This window comes from Stenella coeruleoalba (assembly GCF_951394435.1).
Source record: "Stenella coeruleoalba genome assembly, chromosome: 10".
Taxonomy (NCBI): Eukaryota; Metazoa; Chordata; class Mammalia; order Artiodactyla; family Delphinidae; genus Stenella; species Stenella coeruleoalba.
Genome location: NC_137156.1, coordinates 100,093,959 through 100,112,661, shown reverse-complemented (window position 1 = coordinate 100,112,661; position 18,703 = coordinate 100,093,959). Strand labels below are relative to the sequence as shown.

Sequence of the window (18,703 nt, the reverse complement as noted above, 5' to 3'; positions counted from 1 at the left end):
GACTGATTATTTAGGTGCCTCCTGCACTCAATACCAGCATGCTGTTGGGCAAAGGACGTAATCAAGCCTGAAACAGCCAACGAAGGCGGCCAAAGCTGAGGCAGGAAGCTGAGTGGCTTTAAGGGTTTACGCCCATTAAAAAGAAATCAAAAGCCTTGTCCAATGTGTAATGATTCCTTTATCCACCCTCCCAAAGATGTTGAGGAATTAAATGAGGACAAAGAAAAACAAAGACCAAGGAAGTTAGAGACATTGATAAATCAATTACAAAAGTAACAATAAAAAGTAAGAATCAGCAAGTTGGAACCGCCATAGAATTGCCAAAGTATTCCAAGCAGCAAAATGCTAAACTAATTTAATTTCTAAATAAGAGTCCTTCAATGGAATTAAATAATGAGCACAACTGTATGCATTTTACACACATCTATGTGTGTGTGTATATGTATACACACACACACACACACACATATATCGCTATATAGCGTTCATAACAGTACTATGTACACCACATGTTAATGGGCAATTAAGATTTCCTCCCAAGGGCATTTTAAGTAGATTTTCACTTGCCAATTTATCACTCAACCCAAGCAACTCCAGTTGACCCCTGAACAACATGGGATTTAACTGCATAGGTACACTTACACACAAATTTTTTTCAAGAGTAGATGTCACAGTACTACACCATCCACAGTTGGCGCAGATGCAGAACCTCGGATGTGAAGGAACCAGGGATACAGAGGGCCGACTATAAATGACACTCAGATTTTTGACTGCAGAGAAGGTCAGAACCCTGACTCCCCGCGTTGTTCAAGGGTCAATTGTACTGCATTTAGCATTCAATTGAAGAAACGGCAATTTTTTCTAAAAATTAAAATGATGAAAAAAAATAAAATAAAATTAAAATTAAAATGATGTTGTATTGGCTTTTTTGAGGCAGGATGTGGGTCTCTAGTGAGGCACCTTCTAGGGATTTCCAGGAATAATTCGAACTTTTATGATCATTGCACTTTTATAACTTAACCTCTGGTTAGTATTTGATTTGTATATATTACATTTGAGATTTTTAAGAAAGAGAAAATTTTAATGGCTAACTTCAAAAACTTCCAATTAAATTCTCTCAGACAAGTGAAATAGTTCTGTTTGCCTGGTTTGTTTAGGATTTTCCCTTTCAGATTGCTATTACACTCTCAAAAAAAAAAAAAAAAGGCAAAAATGAGCTATGACACTTGATGGCAAGAACTCTGTACTCCTACCCAAGTTTGCAGGACAGAAGGTTCCTGCCACAAAAGATTCCCAGTTTTTCACAAAACCTCAAAATCCCAGGTTTAGTGCCACCTCTGCACATGAGACAGGAAGCACATCAAGAATCTGGCTCTTAGCAGGCCTCCCATATATGCAAAGCTGCCATTACGATCATGTAACTTTCAACACCCCAGGTAAAGCTCCCTGAACCCAGTTTCTTCCTCTTCAAATTGAACAGAACTAGAAAACAGTCTGGAAGCCACTCAAATGTTAAACACTAAGTAACCACATGACCCAGCAATTCCACTCCTGGGTAGATAAAAGAAAACTGAAAACACATTTGTACAAAAATTTGTACACAGGACCTCCCTGGTGGTGCAGTGGTTAAGAATCTACCTGCCAAGGCAGGGGACACGGGTTTGAGCCCTGGTCCAGAAGGATCTCACATGCCGCGGAGCAACGAAGTCCGTGTGCCACAACTACTGAGCCTGTGCTCCAGAGCCCAGGAGCCACAACTACTGAGTCCACATGCCACAACGACTGAAGTCCTGAACCTAGAGCCCGTGCTCCACAACAAGAGAAGCCACCGCAATGAGAAGCCTGTGCATCGCAACGAAGAGTAGCCCCCGCTCGCCAAAACTAGAGAAGCCCACGCGCGGCAACGGAGACCCAATGCAGCCAAAAATAAATAAATAAATAAGTACATGAATGTTTACAGCAGTATTGTTCATAATAGTCAAAAAGTAGAAACAACCGAGAGGTCCATCAACAGATGAATGGATCAACAAAATGGGTTATATCCATATAATGGAATACTATCAGCAATTAACAGACGAATGAAGTACTGATACAGACTACACCGTGTGTGAACCTTGAGAGCATTATGTGGAGTGAAAGAAGCCAGTCACAAAAGACCACACATTGTATAAGACCATTAACATGAAACGTCCGCAAATCCAAAGGGCAACACCAAGTAGATTAGTGGCTGCCAGGTGCTGGGGGAAGGGAGCTATGGGGAATGACTGCCCATAGGTATGGGGTTTATTCTGAGGGATGAAAAAGCTTTACAATTAGATTGCACTGATGGTGTTGGCTGCATAGCTCTGAACGTATTAAAAGCACTGAATTGTACATTTCACAAGGGTTAATTTTATGGTATATGCATCATCTCTCAATAAAGCTGAAAAACTTCAATAGGACAAACCAGAAGATCTCTCGTGCCATAGTTTCGTAGAAGAGTTGCCTTGTGCGGAACTGGGAAGGCAAAGCAGGGGAGGAAGGATTGAGTTTGTTAGTCTCCGTGTCTGCAATAGGCATTTCAGAAATGTTTCTTCAGTGCCAAGACAGGAGACCAGCACGACGGGAGATGTGGGATGTGAGTGCAATTACAACAGCTCACCATCACTTGGAGGTACAACATGCCACGCACCGACTGTGCCAACGCTACACACGTGGGGACCAGTACCCGCATTTCACAGAGGAGTAAATGGAGGCTTAGAGAGGGCAGGTCACTTGGCCAAGGGCCACAGCTGGGAAGATGAGAGGCCAGTAAGGCAGGGAGACGGGGCACGGTGAGAAGACTGGCTTCAAAGAGGACCCCTGTCTGAAGCACACACAGATGTATAGGAAGGACTGGGCCATTGGTCAGGGGGTTCGGGATGTGAAGGCTTGATGCCTGTGCAGCTTCTCAAGCTGGGAATGACAACTGAAAAGATTAAGAGGGAATTCCCTGGCAGTCCTGTGGTTAGGACTCCATGCGTTCACTGCTGAGGGGCCGGGTTCAACCCTGGTTGGGGAACTATGATCCCACAAGCTACTCGGCAGGGCAGAGGGGAAAAAAAAAAAAGTTTAAAAGAAAAGATTAAGAAAATTAAACCGGGGTCATATATAACAGTGGCTCTCAAGGCTTGGATGCCCTTAGAATCACCTGGGGAAATTCTGAAACTTCCAATGCCCAGGCCTTACCTATAATTACATCAGAAAGCCTGGGGTGAGACCCAGGTGATTTCAATATGTAGCCAAAGTTGTCAACTACTGGTGATAGGATGGCCTATTCAAACTCAGTGCCAACAGCCAACTCCGCCCTACAGGTGAGGAAAGGGACTCAGGGGTTGACTGCTACGCACATGTAAGGAAGCAGCTGTTACTTTTCCTTTTCTAAATCTGGGCATACCAACTCGACGCACCAATAATGTTAAGTACATTTACTTTTCTATCAAAATCAGGACTTGTTCCTAATTCTTCCCTTGAGTGGATAAGCTAACACCTTTTAGGTGTTCCGTAAATGTTTATTCCAAACAAAACAAAGTAAAACAGAAAGGGGGAGGTAGCTTCATTTAACTTTCCAACCCTGTGGGCCCACCTTGCCAAACCAGCCTGGTTAAAACCCCCCACTCAGCACAACTCACATTCTCCCAATTAAAAAACCGCTGAAGCTCCGAACGCGTACGTCCTGGGCCGGGGGAGGCAAGGATTAAAGGGAGAAGGCAAGCAGTCCTGCCTCTGGGGAGCTTTCAGGTTAGAACCCGAGACTAGACATGTAAACAAACGACAAACCTTTGCAAGCTGTTGTGAGGATTAGATGGGTAATTGTGCGAAGGAGCCTAGTACTGGGCCTACCATGCGAAGTGCTAGCCCGACGGAAGCTGTAGCTGCAACTAACGATCAAGAAGTGTTAAGGGCCCAACAAACCCACAACTCCTTGTCATTACGCATCCCTTTGCTGGTTCCCTAGAGTGGCTCCCCCAGCAATCCTACTAGCGGCTAAAGCTCCACTCGGGCAGAGCCGGTGTCAGGTGCACCTTGACGTCCTCTGTCCCCAGCACTGCACGTGGCGTTAATGTTTCCAGAAAGAACATAAAAAAGAGGACTACGGGTACACGGAGAAGGGGAAAGGGGCTAATTCCGGTGGAACAAGGAAGCCAGGCCCCGCGTCCCGGCCCAGTCTGGTGCGACTCTGAGACCCGGGGAACGTCTGTGGGCCGTTTCCGTTCTCGCCCCAGAGGGCTTTCGAAAAAGGCGATGTCTCCTCCCGCGGCGGAGACCCCCACCCCCACCCCCACCCCCTTGTGCTGCGGCACCGCGCTCAGCTCCCCGGGACGCGACCTGCTCCCGAACCCCGGAGCCTTACCTTCCTCTGCCCAACGCGCTCGCCGTTACCCCGGCAACGCCGGCCGGGGGGACGGACACCGCTGCCGTTAAGCAGTGCGGCCGCAAAGCCGGACGACTGCGCAGCCGCAGAGCCCGAGAGAGGGCCCACCGGGTGTTTGCGGAGCGCATCCGCGCAGCGCAGGGCCGTAAGGCGGGTCTTCGGTGGGTGCTGCTCGTTCCTCGCGAGGTGTAAGGCAGAGGCGGCGCGTCCTCTTTCCTGCCTTCCCCGTGATCGTAGCGCTACCCCCGTGCACACATGCTGTTCTCGTTTAATCCCTACAACAATCCCGCAGGATCCATTTTACAGATGAGATCTAAGTTACTTATCCAATATCACGTAGTTGGGAGGTACTGGAGTTAAGAGTGATAGGACTAGACTCAGAACTCAGGTCTAAGGACTTGGGGTCCTCGCCCCCGGGGAGATGGGGCTCTTGAAGCGACCGGACTTGACATGACCCCAGCCCTGAGGAAGCGGGTCCGCTGAGCTCAGCCCGCAGACTTCAGCTTTCTCAATGCTTTTGTGTAAGTGCAGCATGCAGGGAACCTGTAAGAAGTGCCCCTCGCACAGGGCACTGACCAAAAGCCCCTGTAGGCACTGGCCGCCCTATGCAGCGTCAAGGACAAGTCAAGGACAACAGGCCGGGAGTCAGACCGGCATTTGCATCACCTCCCGGCTCACTGGCTGTGTGGTTGGTCTTGAGTGAATGACTTAACCTTTCTGAGCCACAGTTTTCCTCTATTGAAAAATGGGTCGTCAGGATTATGAGGGAAAAGCAAAACAAAAGTGCCCTGGGAATTGTAAAAGTTTCTCCCACCTGGTTATTTTAAAGGAGGCCTGGTAGGGAGTCCAATAAACACCTTCCTAAATATGAACCCCAGGGTCTCCAGCACACATACCACCCATGCTGGGCAGGTGGGGAAGGTGGGTGACAGGGAAGGGTGGCAAATTGTGCCAGAGAGATTTATGGGGCTTTATGAGACAGGCTTTGAAATCTGGACCTTTCCCAACTTCCTCTTGTCTCCAGGCCTTCCCACACGCTGTTGTCTCTACCTGGAACATCCTTCTCTCCTGTCTGGAGCAGTGATTCCTGGTCACCCTTTAGGCCTCAGCTCAGAAATCTCTTCCTCAGACTTCCTCTTGCTTTCCCAGGCTGGCTTGGGTGACTTACTTGCCTCTGTGTTCCCACAATAGTCTGGTGCCCCCTATGCTGTCCCTGATTCCTGGTCTTCCTTAACTGGACTGCGAGCTCCTAGTAGAAAGAGCTCAAGACGTGGCATTAAGTGGGTGGTCTGCCTGCAGGGGCCTTAACTGCTTAGCTCAGGAGTTCAGATCTTAGAGAAATCAAAAGCCGAATATCTTCCTGGTTACAACGTTGCAAAAAAGGGAGCACTTGAGCAGCAGTCACAGAATAGTGGTATCGGGATGGTTTGGGCTGGGAAGAGAGAGGTGGAGGGAGGCTGCAACATTGCACCACAACATGCCAATGGAGGAAATACTGGACTTAGAATGAGAGGCTTTTAAAAATGAAAGGGAACTCCGAGGTTGTCCAGTTCAACTTCCTTACTTAACTGATAAGAAAAAAGGCTCAGAGGCACCGTGAGCTGCCAGAGGTAACAGAGCAAGTCTGTGGAGGCGCTGAGACTAGAGCCAGGTCTCCACAACCTCAGCGGATGCTTGGCACTCGGCTTGGGAGGCGCCCATAATGGGATCTCAGGGGCCATCATCTGGAGCTCTGTCCCCACAGAGGGTCCAGAGTGAAAGCTAATGAACAAGACATTCTTCCCCCAAGATTTTCTCCTTGGTGTTTCCCCCCCTCCCTGCTGTGTGGTGCAGCTTTTGGGAAATCAGTTCCTTGACCAGGAATTGAATCCAGGCCACAGCAGTGACAGTGCGGAATCCCAATCACTAGGCCACCAGGTAAATCTCAATAGTGTGTATTTTAAACATTTTGTTATGGTCCTTTTCAAACATACACAAAAGTAGATCGCTTCCAGCATCTTCAACCTTTGGTATCTTGTTTCTTTTACACTCTCCATAAATACACCTTTTCCCCACTGCTGGTGTATTTTAAAGCAATTCCAGACATCATATAATTTCACTCATAATATTTAAATATGTGACTCTAACAGGTAAGAATTTAAATTTTATTACATATATATCTATATAGTTGATTCTTGTTATTCACAGAAGTTCTATAGAGTCACCATGAACACTGAATTGGTGAACACTGAACCATTGCTTCTAAGGGAACGCAGGTCGGTTCCTGGCAGCCTCTGGTCACAACATTTTCATCAACCAACCTTGTTTTATGTGTACTTTCTTTTTTTTTTTTTTTGAGGTACGTGGGCCTCTCACTGTCGTGGCCTCTCCCGTTGCGGAGCACAGGCTCCGGACGCACAGGCTCAGCGGCCATGGCTCACGGGCCCAGCCGCTCCGCGGCATGTGGGATCTTCCCAGACCGGGGCACGAACCTGTGTCCCCTGCATTGGCAGACGGACGCTCAACCACTGCACCACCAGGGAAGCCCCTGTGTACTTTCTTTTAAAAACACTTTATTTAATGTCTGTTGTAGATTCATGAACATTGAACTCATGGCCCACATCAGTATAACTCACACCTGAACAAATCTCATCTAACAAGTGTATTTTCTCCGTAGGGCACGTCACGGCATTCGTGGCTTAGGGACACTAGACAGCACTTCAGCACTCCGCTTGGGGTTCATTTTATTTATTTTACATTTTTAAATTTTTTATAAATTTATTTTATTTTATTAATTTTTTTATTTGTGGCCGCATTGGGTCTTCGTTGGGGTGCGCGGGCTTCTCATTGCGGTGGCTTCTCTTGTTGTGGAGCACGGGCTCTAGGTGCGTGGGCTTCAGTACTTGTGACTTGTGGGCTCAGCAGCTGTGGCTCTTGGGTTCTAGAGCACAGGCTCAGTAGTTGTGGCGCACGGGACTAGTTGCTCCGCAGCATGTAGGATCTTCCCGGACCAGGGCTCGAACCCGTGCCCCTGCATTGGCAGGCAGATTCTCAACCGCTCTGCCACCAGGGAAGCCCCTTGGGGTTCATTTTAAAATTACCAACACAAATCACAAAAACATGAAAAACGTGGCACTAACGAGATGGCAAAAAGCACACTTGTTTATGATATGAGAGCTGAAATAAGACAGAGTATCACTGGTTGACTTCAGCTGAGAACATGCATATTGGGAGACTCAAATTTTTCTCCTGTCTACGCATGTGCGTGTCTGTAAGTGATCCAGTACTGTGAAGATCGGTTTTGGCATTACAAATACATTTTAGCCAGGAGGTGAATTTGCAAATGCAGAATCTGCCAATAATGACGATTGACTGTATATGTATATTCCCAATATCATTAACACATCTAACAAAATGAACAATAATCCTTAACATCATGTGTCTATGAAGGGTAACACAGAACCTGCATGTACTATTTGGGATATACTTATACTAAAAAAAAAAATCGTTTATCTGAAATTCAAATTCATTTGGTATCCTGTATTTTATGTGACCACCTAACAATTTATTGGGCCTTCATATGTGCCAGCCACTTTGCATCCAATCTTGACTCTCACCACAGTCCTGTGAGATAGGTGTTCTCACCAATATTTCACAGTTGAGGTTCCCTCCCTGCCCAGGTTCTCAGAGCTGGGAAGTAGTGGAGGCCAGGTGAGGATCCAAATCCACAGGACCAAGGGGCTTGCATTCACTTCCATCTATCATGTGGGATACGGGAGGGCAGTGCATTGACAAAGCACAGCTTTAAACATGGAAATACAAAAATGACCCACAGCAAGTTTTGGTGGGAGGTCAGGCAAGACCCAGATGGGTTGAAGGACCCGGGAGGCTTCCGGGAAGAGGTGGCCTTTGCGCTGAGCCTGGGGAGAGCGTGGAGGAGGAAGGAGACAGCAGTCGGGGGCACAGGGCAGGCCCACGTGCCAGGAGGTGTGGGCCTGGAAGTTCTGCAGAGGGAGGAGCCGGGCTTGGCGGGTTACGAGGTCGAAGACGCCGATAAGGTCCGATAGGCAGGGCGCGGCCCGATCGTGCAGGCGCTTGAATTCCAGGCTTGGCGTTTGGACTTTACCCCGTAGACACTGGGGAGCCACTGGCGTTTCTGAGCTGGGCTGGGCGGCCTCCGCCGTCGCCTCATTGTTTTTCCCAGACGGGGGCCCGAATGAGCCCTGCAGCATTTCAACGAGGCCACTAGATGGGGATATTTTAGCAAATTTAAACCACCCAGCCTCCAATTTCCAGCGAAAACAAACACAGGGACCCAGCGAAAGGCTCCACGCGCTTACCCGCGGCACGCAACGGAAAACGCAAGGGCTGGAAATGAAAATCAAACGAGGGACACAGTTCAGCTTCTCCCTGCCGGCGAGACGAAACCTCAGATAATTTCTCTGCTGTGAAGGAGAAAGGGTCCAGGGCGTGCAGGAAAGGGCATTTCCATTTTAACAACTGCCCTGCAGACATTCTCTAGCATTTAAGCCTCACAACAGTCATTCAAAGCAGGTGTTATCATCCCATTTTACAGGCGAGGAAACTGAGACGCTGAAGGTTACATTTGCTCAATTATTTACGGAGGTGACACCAGGCTAGGAAGGGAGATAGTGTTGGCAGCAGGTGTAAGGGGTGGGCTGGGCAAGACCCCAAGGCAGTGCTTTAGCTGGGCCCAGAGTCCCTAGTGCAAAGGGCGGGGCACTGCCTTTAGATCCTACTTTGGCTGCTAGAAGAACCTGTAGCGTGGATGGTGGGAGCCGCTGGACAACTACCATTTGCTCAATTCCCACTGCTTTTTAGAGATAGTCTCCCTTAATTCTCTGGCAACCACCCAGTGAGTTAGGGGTTATCACACACCCATTTTTTTTTTTTTTTTTTTTTGCGGTACGCGGGCCTCTCACCGCTGTGGCCTCTCCCGCCGCGGAGCACAGGCTCCGGACGCGCGAGCCCAGACGCTCCGCGGCACGCGGGATCCCCCCGGACCGGGGCACGAACCCGCGCCCCCTGCATCGGCAGGCGGACTCCCAACCACTGCGCCACCAGCGAAGCCCTATCATACACCCATTTTACAGGTAAGAAAATCGATTCAGAGAGGTGACGTGACTTGCCCAAGGTCACACACTGGGGTTAAGCACTGGAGGGGGAAGGGGATCCCAGGTATGCCTACTCCTCCCCGTGATTAATCAAACACATTCGACTTCTGGGTAAATTTCCTAGAGAAACTTGGGCAGAGATGCCCAGGGAGACACATACAAAGATTTTCCTTTTTTTCTTAAATCGAAGCATGATGGTTTATAATAAAAAAGGGAAACAACATAAATGCCCATCCCTAGAAGAATGGACATATAAAATGAGGTACGAAGGATTCATAAAGTGGAAAAGTATTCAGCAATGAAAAGCTAGCTCTTCTATGATTATCAACATGGATAGATTTCACAAACATGTTGGCTCATAATGGCCAGAAGCAGAACAATATGAATCCTATGATACCTTTGGTATAAATTAAAACACACCCCAAACAGTACCAAGTCCTGAGTGTATGTATAGGTATGCTAAACTATTTTAAGATAACAGGAAGGTTATGCACCAAAGTCATTAGTTATCTGTGGGATTTGGGTAGTAGATAAGGGGTTTTAGCTTTACATTTCATTTCTTAAAAAAAAAAAAATTAGAAGCAAATATATGGTTGGGACTATAGGTGACTGTTAAATTATTTGTTGTATTCATTTCTCATTTTAATCTTTGCAAAAACAGATGCTTCAGTCAAACCAATAACTACAAAGATAGAAAACTACAAAACCAAAATAATTTTCCTATTTAGGATCAATGGTTTGAAGATGGGGGGGCGGGTGCCAGTACTCTGGGAGGGTCGGAGAGGAACCTGGGAGAAGGTGACCAGAGGAAGTGGCACGCAGGTTAGGCCGGAAATGCACAGGCCTGGCTCTGTTATGGGAATATGGCTGGTGGGGTCCAGTTCTCCAGCGTTTCCAGAGGAAGAGCCCATCCTGGCATCACACAAGCGGTCCCACCACCCTGTGACTGTCGTGCCTGCCGGGGAGCAGCAGGCGGCAGGTGAGGCCATGGGAACCCTGTGAGGGGGCCAGAGAGGACCAGGACGGGGTGCAGGAGTCCCGGGAAGATGTGGCTCCTGTGTGCGAGAGAGGTGGCTGGAAGCGGTTACACCCTCTGGCTTCTCTCCCTCCCTCCCTTTCCTCTGGTCATTTTCTCTGAACTCATGGTGACATGGACCATTTAATGTGTGGCCTGGAGGGGTCACGCCCACTTTCCAGAAGCAGGTGCTGCAACCAGAAACTAAGGGCAGTTCTCACTCTGTCCACCTCCCGGGGCTGCAGTGACCAGCATGGGAGGTCATGAGCGCTAACTATCTATTACTACAAAGTAATAAAGTCCTCTTTTTCTCTTTTTCCTCATCCTTTACATTTGTCATAATACACAAAATAATAAGACATACAGGTAGAGCCTAGCATTTTCCTTGTATTGGTTCATTTTCCCACTCACTTATTCCTCCTTACAGCTCTATTAGTGAATACATTTATACTCCCCATTTTGAAGGTGAGGAAATTGAGTCAGAGAAGTTATGTAATTAACCCAAGGTAACCCAGTGAAGAAGTGGCGGAGGTAGGATTTAAACCCAGGTCTGCCTGACTGCAGGGCCACTGTGCTGTACTGATACAGTAAGTTTGATGGTCTCGTATCTTATCCTAAAAAGGAGGTAAAGAGAACATTTTGTGTTTTGTTCTGTTTTTCCTCTTTCTCATGGAAATTTTCTTTGTTCCAAGTTGCTTTTGTCTTGTGTGTGACCCCCCTGCAGGTCATCCCCATCTGAGCTCAGGATTGTAATTTCCTGGGTGGTTGAAGAACTCTTTGGTCTGTTCACAGGAGAGACAGGAGTAGAGGCCCAACGTGGCCCCAACCTGGCTTTCCTGCTCTCCTGGGTATGTCCGCCTCAGATGTCAAAAGGCCTGAATTCCAGGCAAACCAGGAATAATGCCCCAGTCATCAAATTTGAAACCAAAATTCAGCAAAGACATGAATTTGCTGCCAGAAAGCAAATAGCTCTTTCTTTTCTTTCTCATTTTTTTTTTCGCCCAAACAAAACATCCTCTTATGAAATATGTCCAATTTGCAATATTTACTTTCCCTTTATTTAATAACAGGAAAGGGTTTGCTGGACTTTTGTTGATTTTCGCATTTCTTATTAAAATTCTTAAGGGGGTTTTGGGGGAACTTAATCAGCAAAAAAAGGAGAAGGAAAAAAAATCTCATCTGCATTCCACAGGCCTTATTAATGGAGGAAACTTGCTGTTTGTTTAAGAGCATTTTCTGACGGGAGAAAGCAAATCGTCGTGTGTTCCAGAGTCTCTGACTCGTATTCTTGACTGTGCTTCCTTCTCAGTTGTCTCCAGGGCTCTGAATCCCTTGTTCTAAGCTTTCTGCCCAAGAAGATGGGGCTGGGCTTCATGCCCCCCTGCCAGGCTGGGAGGGAAGCTAACATTCCTTCAACATCTCAGCACAGTTCTCTGCACCCAGCCCTTGTGGCAGCCCTCACTCGGCCGATGTGGAAACGGAGGCTTAGAAGGGTGAAGTCCCATGTCCAAGCTCCCTTTCCGTGTAGCTTACACTCCTTGGGATGAAAAGAAAAGGGGTCCTAGCATTCACGGAGTCCTACATCCAACTGAGTCCTCACTGAGCAACTCTCTGAGATAACTAGACAATCTCCACCCTTCAAGGCTCAGAGAGGTAAAGTGACTGGCTTGAGGTCACACAGCTGGAGGATTGTGGCGCTGGGATTTGAGCCGTGCTCTGCCTGACTCTCACATCCACGTTTATTTTGCTTCTCTACACCTCCTCTTTGGGGCCACGAGCAGCATGATTTTCTTGTAATGAAATACATTGCTCCCCAAAAGTTAAAACTCTCTCCCCCTGAGAGGTCTTGGTCCTGCCTTCCTTGGTTCTATAATTAGACTGCAAGTAACTTCAAGGACTTTGTTTCTGCATTTTCATTCTACCAGAAATATTCATGTACATTATTATTACGTATATTATATAATTATTATAATATGTTTATTTCTAGAATAGTGCCTGATGCAGCGTAAGTCTTAATCAATGGCATTGCAGTAGTTGGGTCCCCATGCTCTCCTTCTATGGAGAAGCAGACTGAGGTCTCGAGAGAAGAAGGAATCTGCCCGAGGCCCCAGAGGTCCAGAGCCAGGTCCAGAGCTCCCTGTTCTCTGGGCTTGGTGCTTCCCCATGAGCACGTCTGCAGCAGCCGTCTTCTTGTCCATCCAGCCCCTGCTCCGTGCGGCACCGAGCTGGAGGTTAGGACCCTCAGATAAACCAAATGTGGTATCTGATGTCAGAGTCCTCAGGGTCCAGCAGGAAGGGATGCTTGGAAAAGCTACTCTCAGAAATGTGGTAAATGCTATTACCACGAAGGGTTTCAAGCGGGGGAGGGGGCTCAGGAAAGACTTCAGGGAGGACTGGACGTTTGAGCTGGGACTTATGGAATGAGCATGAATTGGCCAAGTCAGGAAGGGTGTCCCAAGCAGAAGGCCCTGCCTACGTGGAATATTCAGGAACCATCCAGCAGTCTAACGGGGAAGAGAAGCAGGCCTGGAAAGGAAAGTGGAGGCCAGGCTGTGAAAGGCCTTGACTGCTATCCACGCGGACGCAGGAAGGGTTGAAGGCGGGGAGTGGCTCGGTCGGATTTGGTTTCGTAAGGTCACTCTGAGGGCCGGCGGTAGAGGAGGGTCAATAGGGCCGAGAGCCCCCTGGAAGGAGGCTGCTGCATATTCCAGGCCAGAGATCCCCAGGCCTTGCCCACCTAAGACCCTCCTTCTCCTCTCACCCTCGAAGGAAATCTCCTGTCCTTCCTGCTCTAGGCACCCTTCCAGACCACACGCTTGCCTGGCGCCCCTCTCACCGGTTTCTGGAGTTCTTATTCTTTGGGTAGCTGCTTTGCACTCTCAGGGTTCTCTCCAGCCGTGGATCTTAACCTTGCGGCAGTCACAGAGCTCTAGGAGAGCCGAAGGAAAGGCTTGGAAAACTGCTCAGGGATAGAACTGTTCCAAACGTGGAATGTGTGTGGAGTCTCACGGACCCCCTGAAGCTGCTTTCACTTATGGGAAGGGGCAATTCCAAGACAACGAGAGAGAGGCAGACACCCTAAAGTTTACCAGCTACACTCTGTAAATCCCTGGGGAATGCGGAGGCGGTCCAAGGAGGCAAAGGAATTAGGGCGGAAGACCGCCTCGAGAGTTCAAGCATTGACCCAGGAGGGCTCCGAGGCCAGAGGGAGCCCAAGATGAATGTAGTAATTTCTAAATAGTAATGTTTCTAAAGAGAGAACGTGTCCATCTGAAGAAGGGCCAGGCAGCCGGGGAGGCGGAGGACAGAGAAGGAAGGACGCCATCCCGGCCAAGGATTCGGTGGACCCCGGCAGCAGGTCTAGCTTGCTCTGATGCCCTGAAACCCTGGAATCGCATAACCAACCCCTCTCTTCTCTCATTCTGTGCTCACCAAGCATCGTTCTGATTAGAATTTGGCCTCCCGTGCAGTGTGCCTACAGGGAGTAGGGTGTTGGCTGGAGGACACGTGTATCCGGTCCCTTTGGCAGTTATATTTCTTGTTGTAAATTAGTAAATTGGGAACAGACAATTCACAGAACAAGCAATACAAATGACTAAGAAGCACATGAAAAAAATGTTCATCCTCACCAGTATTCAAAGAAATGTAAATTCAAACCAAAACCGAGATTGTTTTCTACCTACTAAATTAGAAAGGATTTCTTTTTTTAAGTGAATACATATTGCTGGGAAAGGGGTGATGCAAGAGGCACCCCCATGTGCTGCTGACGGGAGCCTAATGCTACCTGCTGGGCTCTTTAAACTCCTGCAGCAGACAACCATCAAGCCCGTCGTGGAAGGAGTGGCTGGAGGGGCTCTGCACGAATCTGTTCACCAAATGTTTACTGAGCACCTAGTACGCACCAGGCTGAGGAGGGGCCACACGGAAATCTTAGCCCAAATGCCAAATGGTCCCAGACCACGAGGGAGGCTGGAGGCCAGTTCCTGGCGGGCCGGAGGCGGAGGAGATGGAAGGGAAGGTGAGGGGGAGAAGAATCAGCTCCCCCCCACCCCCAACCCTGCCCTACAGTTCAATTCTCTCCTCTTTCCAGGTCAGCCTCAGGCTCTCGGTGGACCACTGGGCCTTTCCTAGAACTCCCACCCCTGAAGATTGATTTAACTGGTCTGGGATGGGTCCAGGCAGTATTCCAGGCCTTTCAGATGTGCGGCCTGGGCTGAGAACCACCGAGAAAATGGAAAATAAGAAACGCATACAAGTCGCGGTTAAGAGCTCCGGCTTGAGGGCCCCCAGACATGGGTCAAGGGCCGGCCACTCACCGCCTGGGTCACCTGTGGCAGGACGCGCCCCCCTTTGGGCCGCTGTTCTCTTCTCTGTCAGGCAGAGATCAAATATGCCCTCGTGGGGAAGACGACACGAAGCAGAGCGTGTAGGGCGCTCGCCGGCTGGGTGACATTCACTGTCACGATGCCTCATCAGCCAGGTCCCATCGCACGCTCCATCTGGCCGGAATGAGGGACATGGGCTCCCAAGGCCTCTGAAAACCGTGCGGGGGAAAAAGACTCGAGGCTGAAACAGCTCTGACCGACCACTTGATATCTTTTCTGTGAACTGGGAGACAATCCCCATGGTTTTTACTTGAGCTCCAGGAATTCTTGTTCCAGCTGACTGTGCAGCTTGGGAAGTAACAACCTGATTCTAGCCCAAGAGTCCTGAGGCAGGAAGGGATGGAGCCGGGACTGGGCTGGCTTTCCAGCGCCGAGATCTGCTGTCTCCACTTCCATGAGGACGGCCACCAAGAGCACCGGCCCTCAGACCTGAGTGGGCCAGTTCCACCTCTCACTAGCTGTGTGACCTCGGGCAGGGGGCGACTTCACCCTTCTGAGCCTCAGCGTTTCCTCTCTAACGTGGAAGTAACGCTGGTCGCTGCCCCGGCTGGCTCTGGGGGAAGATGAACGGAGTTGACGCCAGCACAGCTCTGAACTGGGGATCTGGTGCAGGCGACGGCCTCTGTGGATGGCGGCCACGTGGGCCTCTCCCCAGCCACGACCGGCCCTCCCCACGGCAGTGGGATGCCCTGGTGGTGCTCTCCCCACACGTGGTGCTTAGGGTGTAATTGTTCCTGTGGGTGTCTTACCAGGGCCAGGGCTGATTGACACGTTTCTCTCAATTCTGTGGTTCACCATCGTATTTAGCTGCTGCTCAGGGAACCTGTGGGGAAGTGAACTGACCCCTCTTCCTTCCCAGAGGAGAAGATGAGGGTTTACCGAAGGGTGATAGTGGGGCAGCTGATCACGTGCTGGATGCTCGGCTTGCTGGCTGGGGAAGGCCTGGGCAGTGACCTTTAATGGGGGGGCGGGTGGAGGGAAAGATGGACACTCCCAGTGACATCAGCCGGCGGTGGTGAGGCTTCGCACGTGGCCCCAGGACCAGGGTGAGCAAGGGGAGGGGAGGGGCCGAGCAGGTAGAATTCATGCTGTTGCCGGTAGTGACTCATCTGTGCCAACAGGCTGGTGAGACATAGAGAAACTCGGGTATGGGAAGATCAATGGGATAAATGCGTTAGAGAGTTCTTTGAAAATGGTAAATTGACCTAAGAGCAAGGGCTTTGGCTTCAAACAGAGTGGGATTCACAGCCTGCTTCTGCAACTCTCCTGTGACCTTGGGCAGGGACTTCACCTCCGGGGGCCTCAGTTTGCTCATCTGAAAGGAGGGGGCAGGAGGGGGACTGCCTCCGAGGGTTGCTCTGAGGATTAAACGACGTGTGGATAATGTGCAGGGCACGGTGTCTGGAGAGGACCACCCACGGCAGCTGCAGTGCCGGTGAGGAAGCAGCAGGGCAGTCGGCCAGGATGGCCTTCCTCACTGAGTCTCCCCAGCCAGTTGGTCTCCATCCTTCAGCCCTGCCCAATTCCCTGGACGGAAGGCCCTCTCCCTTCTCCACAATCTCAGGACATTTATCTAAGCCTCTCCCACAGCCCTTATCAGCCTAGGCCTGGCATGCGCTGCTGTTTAGCGAGCATGCCTTAGCTTTGTGAAGACCTGGTGGCCTGGGCCTTACTCATCTCTGTGCCCACTGGACCCGGCACTCAGCCTCCAGCCTCTCCAGAGAGGCAGAGACGGCAGCTGGGGGGTAACTGTCCGTGTCCTGATACCAGAAAAGAGTAAGTCCTTTGCAGTAATGAAAAGAGGAAAAAAGGAATTTGTAAACGCGTTTTCAAAAATGCTACAGACTTCTTTTTGATTGGTACACTTGAATTCATTTTCAAAGTGAATACAGTTTCCTGTTTCTTTCGTTTTTAGGCTGTGATATAAATTCAGTGAATGAGAACTTCCCACAACCCACAAGATGATAAGTCCACCTGGAATGTTTGTGAAAGAGCCTGGCGGAGAAACCTGGCTCGAATGTGGAAAGCCTTATCCGCCCGCCATCAGCAAAGGCCAAAACAGATGAAAAGCAAAAGCATCCATTCTCAAAGTCTGGAGACTTCTTGGGCTCCCACCTGTGCGCCGCTGGGGTTTTCTTCAATAAGAAGGTTCTGGGGACTTCCCTGGTGGTCCAGTGGCTAAGACTCTGGGTTCCCAATGCAGGGGCTGGGTTCGATCCCTGGTCAGGTAACTAGATCCCACATGCCGCAGCTAAGACCCAATGCAGCCAAATAAATAAATAAATATTTAAAGAATAAAAAGAAGGTTCTGGAACTACTTCGAACAGAACTGAACCTCTGCTTGGACCATTATGGATGTCTCCAGAAACAACCAACAAACCAGGAAATAAAACCACTCATCTACCAAATATTCATTGAGCTGAGAAGACTTTCTTCCTTCCTTCCCTGCCATGCTCCCCTCCCCTCCCCTCCCCTCCCTCCCATCTTCTCTCTCAGTGTGGTAACTTTCTGCCTGGTAATCTTCTAAACCTAACTCTTCAGGTCAGAAACGCCCATGGTGTTTCTGTCCCCTTCTTCTTGCCTGTCACGGGGTAAAACCCCTGCTCCTCTGAGCTCCTGATCTGCAGCCAGTATAACCGGCCGAGGGTCACGGGGTGAACAGCCCAGCTCTGGCTGTCGGCCCTCGGGCAAGCCCTGTGTCCTCCCCGCCCTCTGCTCTCTCCTGGCGCAGGTGCAGTATGAGCAGGTGACACGCTGGCCCTTCCGGCTCTGCCATTGTGACCCCGGCGAGGCCACCTGTGGGTCTGGAGCCCAACCAACCGGGGTCCCTTCCCTATTCTACACTTACGGCTGGGTGGCCTTGAGCAAAGTACACAACCACCAGCGGGCACCCGGGGGTCCCCGTGGGGTCGTGGTGGGGATTAGGTGAGATGCTACAGACTAAGGTTTACTCTGGCGCGGGCACAATAAGCGCCCCATAAGTGGTCTGTACTATTTCTGTCACGCAAAAGAGGGCACACCGGCACGTCAGACCCGTCTGACGGCGGGGTCCAGCCCTGGGTCTGCTCTCTGCCGATTCACCGATGCGGCAGCTCTATCTGCCAGCCGTGGGGCATCTTATGATCGGACACCGTGAAAAGATGAGGTGCAGCAGCTTCCAGAGGCGCTCGGTCCAGGTCAGGGCGATGTCCCCACAACCCTGGGCGCCCAGGGGTCCCCCAGGCTTGGTGCAGGGGTGGACACAGCAAGCCGAGCAGGTTGAGTGAACAAGTCAGTCCTGAGTGCCTAACAGGGGACTGGAGAGCACATGCCCAGCCTACAGGCAAAGAGATCAAATACGGTTTTCAAACGCTGCCAGCCGAACGGGATTCCACAGCCCGATCTGATGTGCAGACCTAATTACGGGGCTCCTTACCTCGGGTGCATGCTTCTCTCGGGCTGGAGTCACGGACCTCTTCACCACCGTGTAATTCACATACCACACGACTCACCCTTTCCAAGTGAATGATTGTGTTTCAAATATATTCACAGAGTTGTGCAACCATCACCACCATCAACTGTAGAACATTTTCACACCCTCCAAAGAAACTTCTTACCCACTAGTAAAATCATTCCTCACTCTCTCCTCCCTCTCACTCCTGGTAACCACTAATTTACTTTCTGTCTTTATAGATTTGCCTATTCAGGACATTTCATAAAAATGATTCCCACAAAATACGTGGTCTTTTGTCACGCCCTTCTTTCACTTGGCATAATGTTTTCAGGGTTCATCCATGTAATAGAACATCTATTAGGA

General features: G+C 49.8%; 1 protein-coding gene across 6 annotated transcripts in view; it reads right to left on the bottom strand.

Annotated features, from left to right (window-relative positions):
- Window positions 1-18,703, bottom strand: part of LOC307193293 (peroxisome proliferator-activated receptor gamma) — a 216,665-nt gene that overhangs the window by 42,142 nt on the left and 155,820 nt on the right. For 3 of the 6 annotated variants that reach the window (XR_013830286.1, XM_079935052.1, XM_079935055.1), the window contains exon 1: window positions 4,373-4,449. The exons of 2 other annotated variants lie outside the window; for them this stretch is intronic. The gene's annotated coding sequence lies outside the window, so the exon portion shown is untranslated. Of the gene's footprint in view, window positions 1-3,798; window positions 4,281-4,372; window positions 4,450-18,703 lie in introns of those variants that run through there. One more of the 6 variants, XM_079935054.1, reaches the window with a different exon arrangement.